The sequence below is a fragment of the Danio rerio genome, chromosome 4 (genome assembly GCF_052040795.2).
Source record: "Danio rerio strain M-AB ecotype USA chromosome 4, GRCz13ab, whole genome shotgun sequence".
Lineage (NCBI taxonomy): Eukaryota > Metazoa > Chordata > Actinopteri > Cypriniformes > Danionidae > Danio > Danio rerio.
In genome coordinates, this window is record NC_141024.2 from 56187251 (window position 1) to 56203890 (window position 16640).

A 16640-nucleotide genomic window follows, 5' to 3' on the forward strand; every position below is an offset into this window, starting at 1 on the left:
TATTTAAGTTAAAATTAGGGAAAACTTATTTTGAGTAAACTAAAATAAGATTTGGGAGAAAAATTATGTCAGAGATTAAGACAGAAAAGTGATTTATACTTGAAGAGAATGAAAAAAAAAAAGTGAAATGAACTCACAATACTGAATAGGTCAAAAAGTAACAATTCTAAATGTACTAAAAGAATAATCGAAAGAGAAAAGTGTTTAAACAAATAAAAAACAGAAAACAGGTTGTTTTACATATGTGAAGGAATAATTAAAAGTAAAAAAGATTAAGGACTAAAGATGAATAATCAGATCAGATAGAGAGGAACCTATAAAGAACTCCAGTGATTTTTCAGTCAACTTGTAGAAAATTACAACAAAAGTTTATGAATAACCAGTTTGATGTGAGAGCAGGAAGGAATTGGAGCTGAAAATGCTGAAAAGTGAAAAATGGTAATAATGTAAAATGCAAAATAAGAAATGGCTCAGAAATAAGAAATTATTAAGGGTAAGTGTCAAATTTTAATAATGGTTATCAGTCAGGACATAGAGGTAGACAAAATTAGCCAGCATAGGGAGGATTAATTAAAATTAAACCAGATGCAGGTCTGCTATGCTGGAATAGGCATAATTGAAACTTTTGAGAACATAGCAATAAGAGAAACACTTAGATATGTTATGGCATTTCTAATTAAAGTCAATTTCAATTCGATTGTGATTGTGTAGGTGACTAATAAAATGGATTTTATTTTAATTTGATTAAAATTTAATTTTTGATGATGGCATTAGTCAAAACAGGCAAAATTAGATGTTGTAAAGTTTATGACTTAAGAACAATCAGTGATAGAGAATTTCTCAGCAGAGGTTCATAACACACACTGTATTTAAATGTTTTCCTTTGGAGGTCAAATATTTTAAAGTAATTGATTTCTGTTCAGGTAATTATCAGAGGAGGGTAGACACTTGGTTACACTTAAAGTAAATAGGCTGATTTACATAGTTACATACATTAGAATGCATAAAAGGATTTAGAATATTTCGTGATGGATATTGTAATGTGTAGGATTTAGTTATCTGCAAGTAAGCTGATAAATAAGAAATTGATTTTACATGAAAGAAAATAAGGTAGCAGGTATAACACTAGTATAGAGTCACAACATCAATTAGATGATAGTGCAAATTAAACAACATATTGGTCTCCATGAACAATATATGTAGTATTTGAGATGAAAGAAAAAGACAAATAAGATTTATGTAATACATACAAAGAACAGATTGTTGAGGCAACAGCATTTTAATAGATTGGCATTTGAGATGTACATGGTTTGAATCAAGGGTGAAGTGGTAAAGAAAATTGAGCACCAAGGAAAATGATCGCCTTTTTGAATGCAGTGATTAGTGAATTGTTGTCCACATGTGACATTTGTGCAAAGTAGAATGTGAGTAAAAGATCAGCTATAGGCCTAAGGGGATATTCAAGAATTTGATTGTGGGTGTTGTGATATAATAAAGCTAGCTTAGGACAAGAGATACAAGCTTTTGGGCATGACAGTTGTGGTAGATGAGTGAAGGTAATTTCATTAGCAAAGCAGGGAAGAAGAAACAGTTATTACATTTAAGACAAGAGAAGTCTCAGATTTGCAATACCTTCAGAAATAAGTTTAATGTGTCTGCATTAAAAATAAATTAGAGTAATTAAAGTAAATTAAAGTAAATAAAGGTAATTAAGGAGATAAATAAGTGGATATATGATTCAGTGAATAGATAAATAAATGAATTGATAAAGTATTGGAAATAAAGAAAATTGAGAAATTACACATAATTGTAAGGAATGATTGAAAGAGCTAAAGATGATTCATCAAGGCCTAGTTTAACAAGATGTGTTAAAATACTATACCTTTTGCATTAATAAGTGATTGCATGAAAACTGACAGAAACAAGCAACTAACATTGCATGAAATACTATTGGGTCGACCCTTGCATGTAATCATGTATTTAACCTTGTGGAATGTTTGGAGAACATTTCTAATGTATTGGAAAGAAGTTTGGTCTTTTATGAGAAAACTAACTGCCATGTGCAAAGCAATATCTGTACAGGAAACCAGAAAGGACCAAAAGCAGAAGATTAATTCGGTGATCGAGTATATCTGAGGTGCTTTGGAGAAAGTGGAGGGAAGTCAGGAGAAAAGGACCTTATGCCAACATTGCCAAGGGGGATGCCATCAACTGGGTACCATCGGGACCACAGCACAAGACAGCCAAAGGAAAAAGCTCCAACAAGAGAAAGTTAACGGGAAACAGAGGAGGCAGAAAATCCCAAAGCTCAAACCAACGAATTGCAAAGTGTGGCAGAAGCAGTTCATCAGAACAGTTAAAAGAGTAATTCTGATTATATACCTGAGTGAGAAATACAGAAGGTGCCACAAATTCAAGTGATGATAATCACCACAACTTCAGGTTATAAACTGTCAACATAAAGTCTTTAGCAACACTTTTTAAGGCTAGAACGAAACAAAGAATGCTCGCAAGTATGTGCCAGATTTAGGGTCAAAAAGATGAACTAGTGCTAAAAATTTTTATAGTTTAGATAAAGAAGAGGATGATGAAGAGGATCCATGCCTTGGGTGCTAAGTGCTAGTAACCTCTACCCCTAAACGGCGGCTCTCTACGATACGCAAAGTATCTGGGCTGAAGATCAACGTACTCTACGGATTATGTGTGTGGATGTTAGATTAGAATATTGTGTTGTGACCCTAGATTGGGAGATTGTGCATGTTTATTTTTTGTTTTAGTTTTATTCTTTACTGTATGTTAAATAATCATGACCCCCAGAAGCAAATAGATAACTAATTGTATGCTTAAAATACTACTTTTATGATGATATCAACAAAATAGAATCAAGTCTTTTACTGTGTCCTCGTCAGAACAGGACACAGAGGTTTGGCGTGATTCTATTCCAAAGTGCAATTACATGATTTGGTTATTTGTAATAATACTGTGACATATATTTGTCATTAGGTAATATGGCTGAGGGCTAGATCATGAAGTTGCACTATGGGCCAAAAGCAAGAATATTAAGACTTAAAGTCTTAAGAGGAGGGATTGAGGTGGATCTTGTGCTTTTTAAAGTGTGAAGTTAATATATATATTCAAAGTGTATGTATATAATCTGCTTGTAGACTTGCATACCATTAGAAGAATTACCATTTCACAAGAACTGGATAAGTTATATAGTTACCAGGTTTGGGTCAGGGGTTAACCTAGGTGGAAATTGAGGTCAGGGGTTAACCTAGGTGGAATGTGTGTGATAAATGTAGAACTAAGACAAAAACAGATGACAGAGGTGGAATTTGGAGTCAAGGGTTAAACCAGGAGGGATCTTGTGTGACATATGTACAACAAAGGAAAAAAACAGACTATTTAAACGGGCCAGAACCTGAGTGAGACAGAATTTTTCAGACAGAGATGCTACTGGGCGTCTCCTGAAAGTTCTCCTTTGTTGTCGACAATAAAGTATATTCTTCTGATATTCATAACCTCCAGACTGAGTTTGATTTAGTAAGAGAAGAACCAAGAAAACCACCACACACGGGGGAGAGGTGAGCTGTCAAAACACCTCTAAAAAAGGCTTTTTCGGACATGACGTATTTGTACATGTGTACATCACTGTAACACGTTTTATTCAAGAACATTTGAGCTGGTTTCAGTCCTTAGTGCTTTCATTCTCATCTTATTTAAATATATTTAATTTGCTTGTTGAATAAATCATATTTTGTTATTTAACCTTATTAATTTTATGCAACAGTCAAGTTGCATGTTAATTTGCTATGAAGAAAAGGAAGTAATGTATTTTTTGCATGCTGATTTATGTGAAATCTTGAATATAGGTCTATAATCACCTTGCAATTTTGAAGTTAAAGCTTTTTTGCTTTGAGTATAGACTATTTAGTTCATAAAAGAAGTTTAATCTTTTATGAAGTTTGCTGTATAAAAATATATCATTTTAAAATATTTATAAATATCGGCCTATACATATTGGCTATCGGCCTCCAAGTCTGAAGAATTATTGGTTATCGGTATCGGCCAAAAAAATTCATATCGGTGCATCCCTTTTATATATATATATATATATATATATATATATATATATATAGGAACAATCAGAATGTTAATAATTAAATAACTTGTTACTCTTAAAATAATTTACCTTTAACACAATAAACCTAAAACTATAACCTACACACACACACCACTTGCAGACAGCACACAATATAATCTATCAGTGCACATGAGTAGTACAATATGTAATGCATATAAATAATATTTGGAATTTACAGATAGCTGAAGTCCTTCAGTAGTCTAATGAGTACTGGAATTAGCATGTAAGCTAACAAATCACTCATGTTCTCATTCACAATAGCAACACTGGGTTTCCCATACACCGATTTATTTGTAGTAATGTGGGAGTTTTCACATGAACATTTCTTTAAGGGAAACTAGTTGTCCATAGAAAGTTTAATTGTCTTCATAAAGAAAACTTGTTTATTTTCTAAAATATGTCCATCAAAATAAAAGTGTAGTGTTTTGAAACCAAAGTCTTTATTTGTACCCACTACACATCAAGAGTTTATCAAGTCAAAATCTCATAATCTGACAAAAATCTGATCTGTGGTAACTGGCAAATGGCATTGTGTTGTCTGATCAGGGCTTTATGGAGTCTGCATCAGTCTCTCACTGTCATTGCAAGTTCACACCGGCCAACTTTTATTCACCAACAAGTTTTGTGAAACTGCAGACAAAAGCTCAAAATTGGAGGCAAATCGGTGTTTGTTCAAGGGAGTGAAAATCAAACAATGTGAATAATCAGAGATCAGTTTACCCTGCATCTCCCCAAACATTTTCTCCTCCCTAATCTTTCTAATTCTCTTTTCAGTGCCGACCATTTGATTGCAGTGTGCAATGTGCACAAATTTGGTTTTCAGTTCATAATAACTTGAAACACATATAGAGTTATTTTGCTTTATTGCAGCCCTGTAGAAACTCTCAAAACCTGGTACATCTTCACCCCTCTTCAGTTATTGAGTTTAAATCTTCAGGTTCAAAGGGTTTCATTCCAGTAACTTGAGATGTATTCAAGAGTTCACACTTGTCCCGAGATGCTATTCCATGCCATCCCGGGAGAGCCTTAAGCTCCGCTGGACAAGGCCTCATTTTTGCTCTCGATTGTGAAGCTTCATGTGATTGACGAGGCATCTTTTATGTTTAAATACCTTTCCACACTCACTGCATCGAAAACGCTCGCCTGAGTGAATCTTCATGTGTTGCTTAATGGAGTCTTTGCATGGGAGACTCTTTCCACACTGATCACATGTGGTTCATGAGGCTAGCTTTGGTTGTGAAGCTCTTTCCACACTGAGCACATGCAAACGGCTTCTGTCCAGTGTGACTTATCATGTGGTGTTTGAGTGAGCCTTTATGTGGGAAACTTTTACCACACTCTGTGCATGTGTAAGGTTTCTCTCCAGTGTGAATCCTCATGTGGATGGTAAGGTTTTGTTTTTGAGAAAAACCTTTCCCACACTGTGTGCAAATAAAGCTTCTCTCTCCAGTGTGTGTTCTCATGTGGACTTCAAGGTTGCCATTTTGCTTACAACTCTTTCCACACTGAGGGCAAGAGTAGAGCCTCTCCCCAGTGTGAATTCTTCTGTGCACTGCCAAGTTTCCTGTAGAATAGAAGCTTTTCCCACACTGTTGGCATGTGTACGGCCTTTCTCCAGTGTGAATTCTCATGTGCACTTTTAAGTTTCCTGTATTATAGAAGCTTTTTCCACACTGTTTGCATGTGTAAGGTTTCTCCCTAGTGTGAACATCAAGGTTTGGCTTTTGACTGAAACTCTTTCTACTCTGTTTACAGCTGTAATTACACCTAGACTTGGATTTCCGAGGTCTTCTGCGTGATGAAGTCTTTTTAGTCAGTGTAGGTTTTACATCATTCATTATTTCTTGTTGTTTCTCTTCCATTTCATTCATGTGATGAGTCTCTTCTTTCAGCACTATCAGGTCTTCAAAAAAGAACAAAAAAGTGAACTTTAGTATGAAAGCACAAAGTGGCAAGCATGAAATAGATGTTTACCCCAAATATTAAAATGAGCTTATCATTTACCCTCCATCATGTGGTTTTAAACATTTCCTGTCTTCTGGAACACAAAGTAAGCCAGCGTTTTTATCACAATATATTATTTTGTGTTCAACAGAATTTAGAAACTCATCAAGGTTTAAAACCGCACAATGGAAAGTAAATGGTGAGACTTTTTTCATTTCTGTGTCAGAAATACCTTTAAAGAGTTCCTATTATGAACCTTTTTTACAAGATGTAAAGTAAGTCTTTAGTGTTTCCAGAATGTGTCTGAGGTTTCAGCTCAAAATCAGATCATAGGAAAACCAAGCTGTTTTTGTGCCTGTGGCTGTAAATGCAAATGATCAAATGCACTCGCTCTAGATTACTCATGTTGTGTTTCCTCATGTGCATCTCTTTCTTGAAAAACCTGATTTACACAAATCCTGCAAGTTCATAGCAAGTGCGCATAATTCAGCTTATATTAGTAAGTTTGCATTATTGTATATAACTTATGCAAATGTTTCCCGGTACTGGTTTGCAGCTGGACAGGTATCCGCTGTTTAAAACATATGCTTGATAAGTTGGTGGTTCATTCCACTGTGGCAACCCCTGATGAATAAAGTGACTAAACCGAAGGAAAATGAATGAATGAACTTGTGCAAATGCTTAATGCCATGTTTGCTGTAAACTGGAGTGATGAGAAGAGAAGATGGCATACGTTGCTACTTGTATTCATTATGTACTTTTGTCTTTGTTTTCTTGCCTTTGTGTATGTCCTATGGCTTAGCTAAAGACCTACATGATGACATTTTATACCCGACAAGATGCAGAAATGCCATTTAAAAAAAGGTTATCTGCTTTTTGTCCAATCAGGGACAGTGACGACATAAATATACAAATAATAATGTTAACTCAGGGTTTGCGAATGTGAACTGTCTGTTAATGAACACCCCAGATTATTTTATAGTTCGATAAAAAAAAAATACAGACTGTGGAATGTGTTTTTAGCAGAAATATTCTGTAAACTGAATTTATGAATATTAAAAACAGTAAATTACTTGCAACCACAGCTGCCGGTATTTTTCCGTAAAATCAAAATGGGAAAAAAAAAACAGCAAAACGTTTTTTTGTGTCACCATTTTGGAGGTTTGTAGGGTCTGTGTTCAAGTCCAAGATAAACTGAGAGTATTTGATGTTATGCTGCATCTTCTTTTGTTTAAAGGTAACTGTGTAGTTACTAATGCAGTCAAAATCTGTTTGCTAGTTGCAATCACACATGAACACATTATTGCATCTAAAGACTTTACATTTTTGTGCACTAAGCTATGATTTTGTAAACTAAACATTGTCTCAGTTCATGAGATATGGTTATTTTTCATACATTTATACAGTTCTATAAAACTTCCTTTTTTTTCACAGAAAGATTCTGGCAACCACAGCTGCTGGTATTTTTTCGGAAATTTAACAGATATTTTACACAATAAGAGTTTGCTAATTAACACTCTCTTGGTGTTGACAATGTTAACACTTTCAAAAGTGTTATTTTTAACACTTATAGTGGTTCCCATATAAACTCTGAGGGAGTGTTAATTTTAACTCCAAGGTAGTTAAATCTACTATGTAAAATTTGCAGTGCAGGTATAGCATGAGCAATGTGAAACATATTTACAGGTAACCCAGGATTCTGTTTATCCAGGGTTAGAATGACCCAGGGTTAACAATTTCAAGTGTGAAAATTCCTAAGAATACTCAGCATCAGCTCTCAGAATAGACGAAGTACAACGACAAACAGCGACATACAAAAATTTTCAATCATGTCATAGTGACCTGATCTCATATGCTATTGATTTAGAACTTACAATTCAGTTGCCTATTGGAGAAATGACATGGAATAATAAACGGCTATACATGTTCATGACTATACATACAAAGAAAAATAAGAAAATAAGAAAATATGACTTTGCAACATTAAGCAGCATTAGGCATGGGCCAGTATAAGATTCTGACAGTATGATAAGCTTGAATTAAAATATCACGGTTTTAAGGTACTGAGATTACTGCTCTAAAATATATTCTTTTTAAATGTCTGGATAAAAAACAATGAGATGGATTGATGGTGATTGTGTGGGTTTTGGCCAGATTGGGTAGAAAAACATGAACCTTAATTTAAGACCAAAGGAAAAATGAAGACTTGTTTATAAAAGATTTAAGACCTACAGCACAATATTTCAGTAAATTTAAGACTTTTTAAGGCCTAAAATTTTGATTTTGGAATAAAAGACATTTTAAGACTCCACGGAAACCCTGTTTATACACAATAGTCCTGGTAATTAGTTATTAAAATAATGATGTAATTCTAACTAAGATACTATCTGTGAGAACTAGTAACAGCTACTAGAAACAAGATTAAACCCATGAAGAATTTGATGAAAAAAGGGGAATTGTGATCAACGTGACATATGCAAACTCATTCCTGTCTTTCAATGAGTGCTTATGTGCATTTAGGTGAATTAGGCAGCACACTCAGGGCTGCAAGATGGATTTAATTTAGTATTCTTATTATTAAAATATATCTGAATGAAAGGCGAGGCAGTGGCGCAGTAGGTAGTGCTGTCGCCTCACAGCAAGAAGGTCGCTGGGTTGAACCTCGGCTCAGTTGGCATTTCTGTGTGGAGTTTGCATGTTCTCCCTGCCTTCACGTGGGTTTTCTCCAGGTGCTCTGGTTTCCCTTACAGTCCAAAGACATGCGGTACAGGTTAATTGGGTAGGCTAAATTGTCTGTAGTGTATGAGTGTGTGTGTGGATGTTTCCCAGAGATGAGTCGCGGCTGGAAGGGCATCTGCTGCATAAAAACCTGCTGGATAAGTTGGCGGTTCATTCTGCTGTGGCGACCCCAGATTAATAAAGGGACTAAACCAGGGGTCTCAAACTCAATTTACCTGGGGGCCGCAGGAGGCAAAGTCTGGGTGAGGCTGGGCCGCATAAGGGATTTCACAAAAAAAAATTCCTCAAATGTCATTATTAACAGTTTTAATTATTTCTTCTGAACATGAAGTGTCCTGAACATTAATAGAACATTGAGTGAAGATTATGAACAGTTCTTCTGAACATGGCATCTTTTGCCTACTCCTTACTGCCAGAGACTTGACAGCGCTTCTTCTCACAAATCTGAACCACATTTGGCTTTAGAGCGGAAGCAGTTGAGACCTTCAGTATGGCTTGAAGATGATCATCATTAAGTCTAGACCTGTATTTTGACTTATTGAAGTTCAAGGTGGAGAATAACTTCTCACACAAATATGTGCTCCCAAAAAGGCCAAGTCCTAGGGAAAAAAGTGGGGGAACTCACTCAAAACTTCCATTCCCTCACCTTAAAAAAAGGCGTATATATGTATAAATAAAACACCCACACCCCACTCCAGTCACATCAGTCTGTACCAGTCTGTATCTACCTATAATATATATAAGAAAGGGCTAGAAATTAACTTTTTTACTTGGTAGCACCGGTGCTCCCAACTTCAAATATTTAGGAGCACCAAAATAAATTTAGGAGCACCAGAAAAAATTTCAGAGCACCCGCCAAAACTGAATGAGCACCGCTGCAAATTGCTTTTTAAAGGATTTATTGTATTTTAAAACAACATCAATAGGACTGACAAAAAACAGAAACAACTATCTAACTAATGCTGCGAAGACATTGATATTTGTGTGCAATAATTCCAAAATGAATGTCTAATAATTAGGCCATAGAATATTAATGATGATGAAAATGACAATAATAATAACAATGAATTCCATTTCTCATTATGATACTGCCTTGAATGTGCATGAATGTAGGTTATCTGATATAAAAAGTCTGTTACTTCATGAAAAAATTTGTATAGTTTGCATCAAACAAAAATTAAGCATTGCAGTAAGAAATATTTATTTTGTACTTCTGTTTTTATATGCATGTCAATTTAATAAATAATATTTCTGCTACAAAACAAACAAAAGATTATAATAAATCATTCAATTCAATGATGAAAGCTGCAAAGCAGTCATCAGTAAATAAAAATAATAATAATATACACCTCAAAAAAGAATAGACAAAAGAAAGTAAGTAAAGTCTCACTTCTATCACTCTTTAAAAGTTTTGGTTTCAGTTTGTGTCAATTTAAAGGTTCAGATGATCTTCATGTTTCTGTGTTAGTGGAAAAGCTGGCGAGTCAGCCGACCCAATTTATGAGCAGGCAGCGCAAGATTCTTGCGAATACCACCGGCGCAATACCGCTCTTTGTTACGAGCCGCAGTTTCAGTGTAAACTTAGTAAAGGCGAGCTTCTTTGGCGATGATATGTACAGTATTAGATTTGACTTTTAGCGGACATTTGCGCTGAACACGCAGTGAATGCGACGCATGGAGATTCGGGCACCTTCTCTAAGAAGCGCGTACTCGATTGATCTCAGCTGGTGGATCATTATTCACCACGTGACGTGTCATGATCGCTCTCATTTGCACCTCAATTTTAGGTGGGGTTTGCAGACCTGTGTGCTTTAAGTTTTTACTCTTCAGCCGTTTGCATTTCCCGTGGTCATAAAAGCTCCTTCCCTGTCATCTGACAGCGGAGTACCTTGAGTGAATGACAGCTAATATCAACCAATATAGCGGCTGGGAAGAGCGATTCCGCACGTTTTTACAAAAAATCAAAACAGGTCGCACTACAACCATTATTAGCAGTCGCACTAATGCGCCCAAATATATTATGAGGTCGCATAGATTAATTTTCGGGCGCATATGCGACCAAAATGGTCGCAATTTCGAGGCCTGTAAGATGCAGGCTGTAGCTAGGTAGCTAAGTGGCAGGCAGGGGCGGGAACAGATTACCTTGGTTCTGGCCGGCGCGAGATCCCGTCACAGCGTCTAACAAAGGGGCGGGGTACGTGGTGACGCCACCGGCATCCCCGCCCCTTTGTTTACACGGCGGGCGGGGAATGCCAGTGACCGCTGTGTACGGATAGAATCAGCGGAGCGGGGAGCGCTGTCTCTCCCCGCTCCGCTGATTCTGTCAGTGTACAGCGGTCGGCGTGGGCCACAAAATATTGCACTGAGGGTCGCAAATGGCCCGCGGGCCGCGAGTTTGAGACCCCTGGACTAAACTGACAAGAAAATGAATGAATGAATATCTGAATGAGGATCAAATGACTGAGTTAGTCTTTGAGGCCCCGTTTACACTAATGCGTTTTCGTTTTAAAACGCATAAGTTTTGCTATGGTTACGCCATCCGTCCACACTATGCTGGAGTTTTCCAGTGCCGAAAACTGAACGTTTTGGAAACGCTGAAGAGGCCGTTTTCATTCTAAAACGATGCTGCTCCAGTGTGGATGGGGGAAAATGGAGACACACAGTTCCGTCCTGCATTCTCCTCTTGTAAGTTCAGACTTCTCAAGTTTGATCAAGGCTGCAGTCTCCCCCTCCTCAGTTTGATATGGAAAACAGACTACAGAGGACACGGGTAAATCTTCAAAGGGAACAGTGTACTTTATAACTTCATTCACATCACCCTGGCTACGTTTTTACTTTCTCAACAATAAAATGTAAACATGATTTAAGGAACTGCCTATTTTCATTTTGATATTAGCAACTTAACAGACAGCAGAAATGTTGAGGCGTCGTGCTGCATATATGAGCGTCATCTTCACTGTGTGGATATTTATAACTAAACGGAGCCTATAACAACTGCCTCCTTTCAATTTCAGTGAAAATACGAAACATACCCTCTCTTTTGCTGAATATCAGTTTTAATAATCAATAATGGCCATTATAAAAGTATAACATACAATAAGTTTATACATTATAGGAAATAAAGGCAAGCGATCAGTCAATATACAGAATGTACGTGGCTACATTAATTATTAACTTATCTTTGCACTTAGCCAAAACACGTTACCTGAGAACAAGTAATAGATTCCAATGACCAAAGTCAGAGAATATGTCGTTAGATATAGACAACAAGATGAATGAAATATCACGTTTAATAAATATAGTGAGATTAGATCCAGCGGGAGATGCTTGATGAGCAGTACAACGAGCACAGCTCTCATGTGGGTAAATAGGCTAGATATTCTGCAGCGCTTGCCCGAGAGTGTGTGTGTGTTCAGGTGATGTGCGTTTTCAGCATTTTGGTGTGGACGGAGAGCTGGGGTCCGTTCTTCGTACGTGGATTACTCAGCTGGATTTGGATATTGATTTTGATATTTTCCAGGATCGTTTCGTTCTTTAAAGCTGATCTGAGAGTTGTTGTTATAGCAACAGTTCTGCTAGCTCAAACCTAATCGGAAGCAGGCTTAATTTATATAAACAGGATTAGATCGGCTCAGTTCAAGCAAAGATAATACAGAAAGTATGTACCGAATTCTGATATTTTCTTACAATAGTAGTTATATACACTTGGGAAAATAGTAAATAATTTTAACTATAAATATTTTTTAAACTATATATATAGAGTTATAGTCATTAATAAAATAAATAAAGTTATACATATTAATAAAACTTATGCAATCTGCACCCTCGAAATGAAAGTTCAAAAGACCTTTTTGTCTTGACCTGGTGGTGCAAAGAGAAAACATTGATATGAACTTTTTTAGATTGCTTTAGTACAAATTGTGACTTAAAAAAAAAAAAAAAGCAATAATACATTTATGCAGTCATAAACATATTTTGACAGTTAATATGCCAGTGATTATGCTTAACAAAAGTTGCAGACGCCTTTACCAATATCAAAACGCTTTTGTAAACATCCAGTTATTCCATACAGCGATTAAAAAACTTATTATAATAAAGAAAATATTTTCTAAATGTGGAACTAAATACATTAATTTGCATTGAAATACATGATTAATACACTTGACACATGAAAGTGTAAAGCCTGCAGCTCACAACAAATGTGGAAAGTTATTGCGTGTCATATTTAACAAACCGTTTACTGCTAATTTGATGTAATTTTGCTCACATGGATAATTGAATATTAATCAGATGATGTCATTACGCTGCTGTGCCGTCAGCCAATCGTTGCATTGCTAATCATGATTTCGAGGATCGATAGATCTGTCCTTCACAACACATGCAGCGATCTCAGATCAGTTTATCTATACATTCTAATCTGATTAGCGAACTTGTTTGAAGAACCAAATTAGCCAGAGATCAGTTATCAAGATTAAAAGATCCAGAATCTGCCAAATCATCTTAGATCATTCAAGCAAGGTACGAAGAACGGACCCCTGTTCAGAAATGCTCTGTGGAATGCTATTGTGGACGCCGTTTTAAAACTAAAACGCACTAGTGTAAACGGGGTCTGAGAATGAAAATCAACCTGTTTGTTCCTGTGGATCTTCCTGTTTGATTCTGAATATTTCTTCAATCTTCACGTCTTCACTCTCCTCTTTAATAAACGCCATCTTTATAACAGTGTGGAGATCAGTCGATTCTGGAGGAGTTTTTCTCTGTGTTTGGACACTTTATCCTGTTTAAAATGAACAAAATAATAAAAAATGTCCTGTTTAAAATAAATAAATCAATGAACAGAAACAAAATAACTTCTCTTTAACACCTAACAACTTAAGCAGTTTCTTCATATAAGAGAAATTAACAAAAATAAATCAGGTAAAACGTTTCTTTAAAACGCTTACTACACACTTTTCTGTTACTTTATTCCAAAAATAGCCCTCGGTTACTGAGAATAAATTAGTACTACGTTGTATAAAGGGTTAAAATAATATTTCCAACAGCAGCAACATAATTTAACATCATATTAAAAACTAAAACTTTAACTTTAAATCGGTTTATATCTGTAAACAAACCTTACTCCAGCTGAATTACAGCGCTGAAGCGGCGCCGTCTGATGACGTCACACGCCATGCCAAAATAAAAGTCTTTTTTGTTAAGCTTTTTTGCCACTTACTGTTGCAGTCATGACTAGGGCCAGATGGAATCTGCAGCTGTTTTTTGCTATTTCTGCTGAAAATTTTGGTAGAAATCTGCGGATTTCTGCAAAATGATGTTGGTAGTATCATAACTAAAACCTTAATATGGGAAATAAAAATATATATATTTTTTTACTTTTATTTAATGTTTACAATGCAAATACAAATAGATTAACCTTATTTGGTAAACAAAGCAAGTCTCTCGTATAATATATCTACTAAAAGACAGAAAATATTACTTTACAAACTGCATTGTACTTAAATCCGATTAATATTTTCATATTAGTCAATAATATTACTGTAATTCATTTTTAAACGCAATAAATTTAGATTTACACATGTTTACTCAAAGTAAATAAACACAATTAATGATGGGCTAAAAATCGGCGGAAGTCTGTGGAAAATCTGCGGAATTCTGCGCGCGCAGATTCCATGTGGGCCTAGTCATGACTTATAATAAAAATAATAAATCCTAAATAAAACTAAAGTTAAATATTCAGATTAAATATAGTTTCAGAGAACAGGAAAATGTTAGGAAAGATACTGAAATTCTGGTAATTTTATAACAGTGATTTTACAGATTTTAGAGGAAATCTCTAAATATTAGAGGGAACATACACCTGACAACAGATCCTATCTACGTCGCAGCGGATGCTCTTTAATAATGTAGCCGTTTTGCAAACATCACGTTTTTATTGAGTTTGTGTCTGTCATATACAGTGCATTTTTGACAGAAGCTTTAAAGAGCCTGTGTGGTGACCGCAGAGATTCAGCTCGGACGAGACGCCGTTTAAAGTTTTTTTTTTTTTTTACATATAGAATTTCATTGCTTTAAATTATTGTAATGTTTTTTATATTTGTAGTTTGTATATAAAACAAACGCTTAGCTTATTGTTCGCAGTGATCGTTATAATAGGATCATGTGCATTGCATAGGATTATTCAGTGTTTACATTCTTTAGTCGCAGCGCTGTTTTTATTTATAGCATTTAGTCATTAAACAATGATATTTTGAAAAAAATTATTGTAATTTTAAAACAAACTTGCAATTCTAGCCCGTGGTTGTAATATTTCAAGCTTGTTCTCAGACAAGTCTCTGGGTCACTAATACTTTGTATTTCTGGAAAATCCGGGATGGAATTCTAGTAAAAAGTGGTACTGTAGAGGAACGGCTTCCCGACAGTTTTACACCACCAAAAAAACGAATTTATTTTTATTTAATTTATTAATTGACCCTGCTAATCCAGCGAGAATATTTTTTTCTATGGTTGCATCTGCATTTTAGTTTCTGTGATATATTCTTTACAATATAGAAAGGCATATTGTATCTTTCTCAATTAATTCAATAAAGTTGTTCTTTAAACAGCTTAAGCATTGTGATTTAAACCTGTATTTTGACCCTAATAGTAAATTGTTATTTTGCACATATGAAATAAAATGCATTTTTACTCTAATGAAAAATATGTGTTGAAATAGAACACAAATAGACAACTGTATTTAATATTCTACAGTTTTATTTTTTGAGTAATTGATTTTCACTATTTTAGCCTATAATTTAAATGTTCTCTGTGTTTAAGTGTACTGTGTGTATAGAAGAGTTGAGTGAATTTATGCTCTTGATAAATGTGTACAGCTGTATATTTGTATAAATAAAAAAGGATGACATATTGTGGTGTTTTGTCATATGTATAGATTAAAAAAATATGTATCCTTTAAAAAACTGTAATTATGTAATATGTGTTGGTTTAATGTTGAAAAGGTTGTTTAAGCATTCATTTAAACGTTAAATCATTTGGATAAATTATATGTTGAAAATCTGTGGATTCTATGATGTTCCAGTCGACCTAAAATCAACATCATTTCAACATTAGACAAACCAATTAGGTAGATTATATGTTGGAAATGTGTGGATTGTATAATGTTGTTTCGATCGACTGAAAATCAACATTGATTCAACGTTGGGTAAGTAACCAATTGTGACGATTTCAGGTTAGATTTGAATGGATTGCCTGACGTCGTTTCAACATTACCCCGATGAGCAAAACGATGTTGAATCAACGTCGGTGATCAACGTGGATTCGATATCAAAAGAAACGTTGATTTTAGGTTTTGTGAAAAAATACATGTTGTACTCGGCCTAAAATGTACATTCTTAAATGTTATTAAGGGCAGAAATTCACACATAGATTAAGGTACATCTGAACAGTGATTTACAATAATAAAATCCAAATGTCAAAAAATGGGGTTTATCGCGTTTTGCAACCAAACTCTTCATATACATACAGTTGAAGTCAGAATTATTAGCCCCCCTGAATTATTAGCCCCTCTGTTTATTATTTCTGAAAATATTTTTTTTCAACACGTTTATGAAATAATATTTTACTAGATGTTATTCAAGACACTTCTACACAGCTTACAGTGACATGTGAAGGCTTAACTAGGTTAATAAAGTTAACTAGTGAGGTAAGAGTAATTTATTAAGGCTCATAATTCTGACTACAACTAACTTTAAGTTACTTTTGTATTTGCATTTTAATTTATTTTCAAAATAGGACTTTATTTGTATATATATATAGT

At 35.0% G+C, this 16640-nt stretch overlaps 1 protein-coding gene, 1 long non-coding RNA gene and 1 pseudogene across 3 annotated transcripts in view; 2 read left to right on the plus strand and 1 right to left on the minus strand.

Moving 5' to 3' along the window:
* The window catches only part of LOC796311 (zinc finger MYM-type protein 1), an 854498-nt gene that overhangs the window by 94682 nt on the left and 743176 nt on the right, over nucleotides 1–16640 (plus strand). The gene's annotated exons all lie outside the window — the stretch shown is intronic.
* The window catches only part of LOC141381679 (uncharacterized), a 136159-nt gene that overhangs the window by 91581 nt on the left and 27938 nt on the right, over nucleotides 1–16640 (plus strand). The gene's annotated exons all lie outside the window — the stretch shown is intronic.
* Nucleotides 4775–13981, minus strand: LOC110439445 (uncharacterized; annotated as a pseudogene). The gene is made up of 3 exons (XR_015483456.2): nucleotides 13942–13981; nucleotides 13455–13604; nucleotides 4775–6047 (listed from the first exon to the last, which is right to left on the minus strand). The product of XR_015483456.2 is annotated as an uncharacterized LOC110439445 (transcript).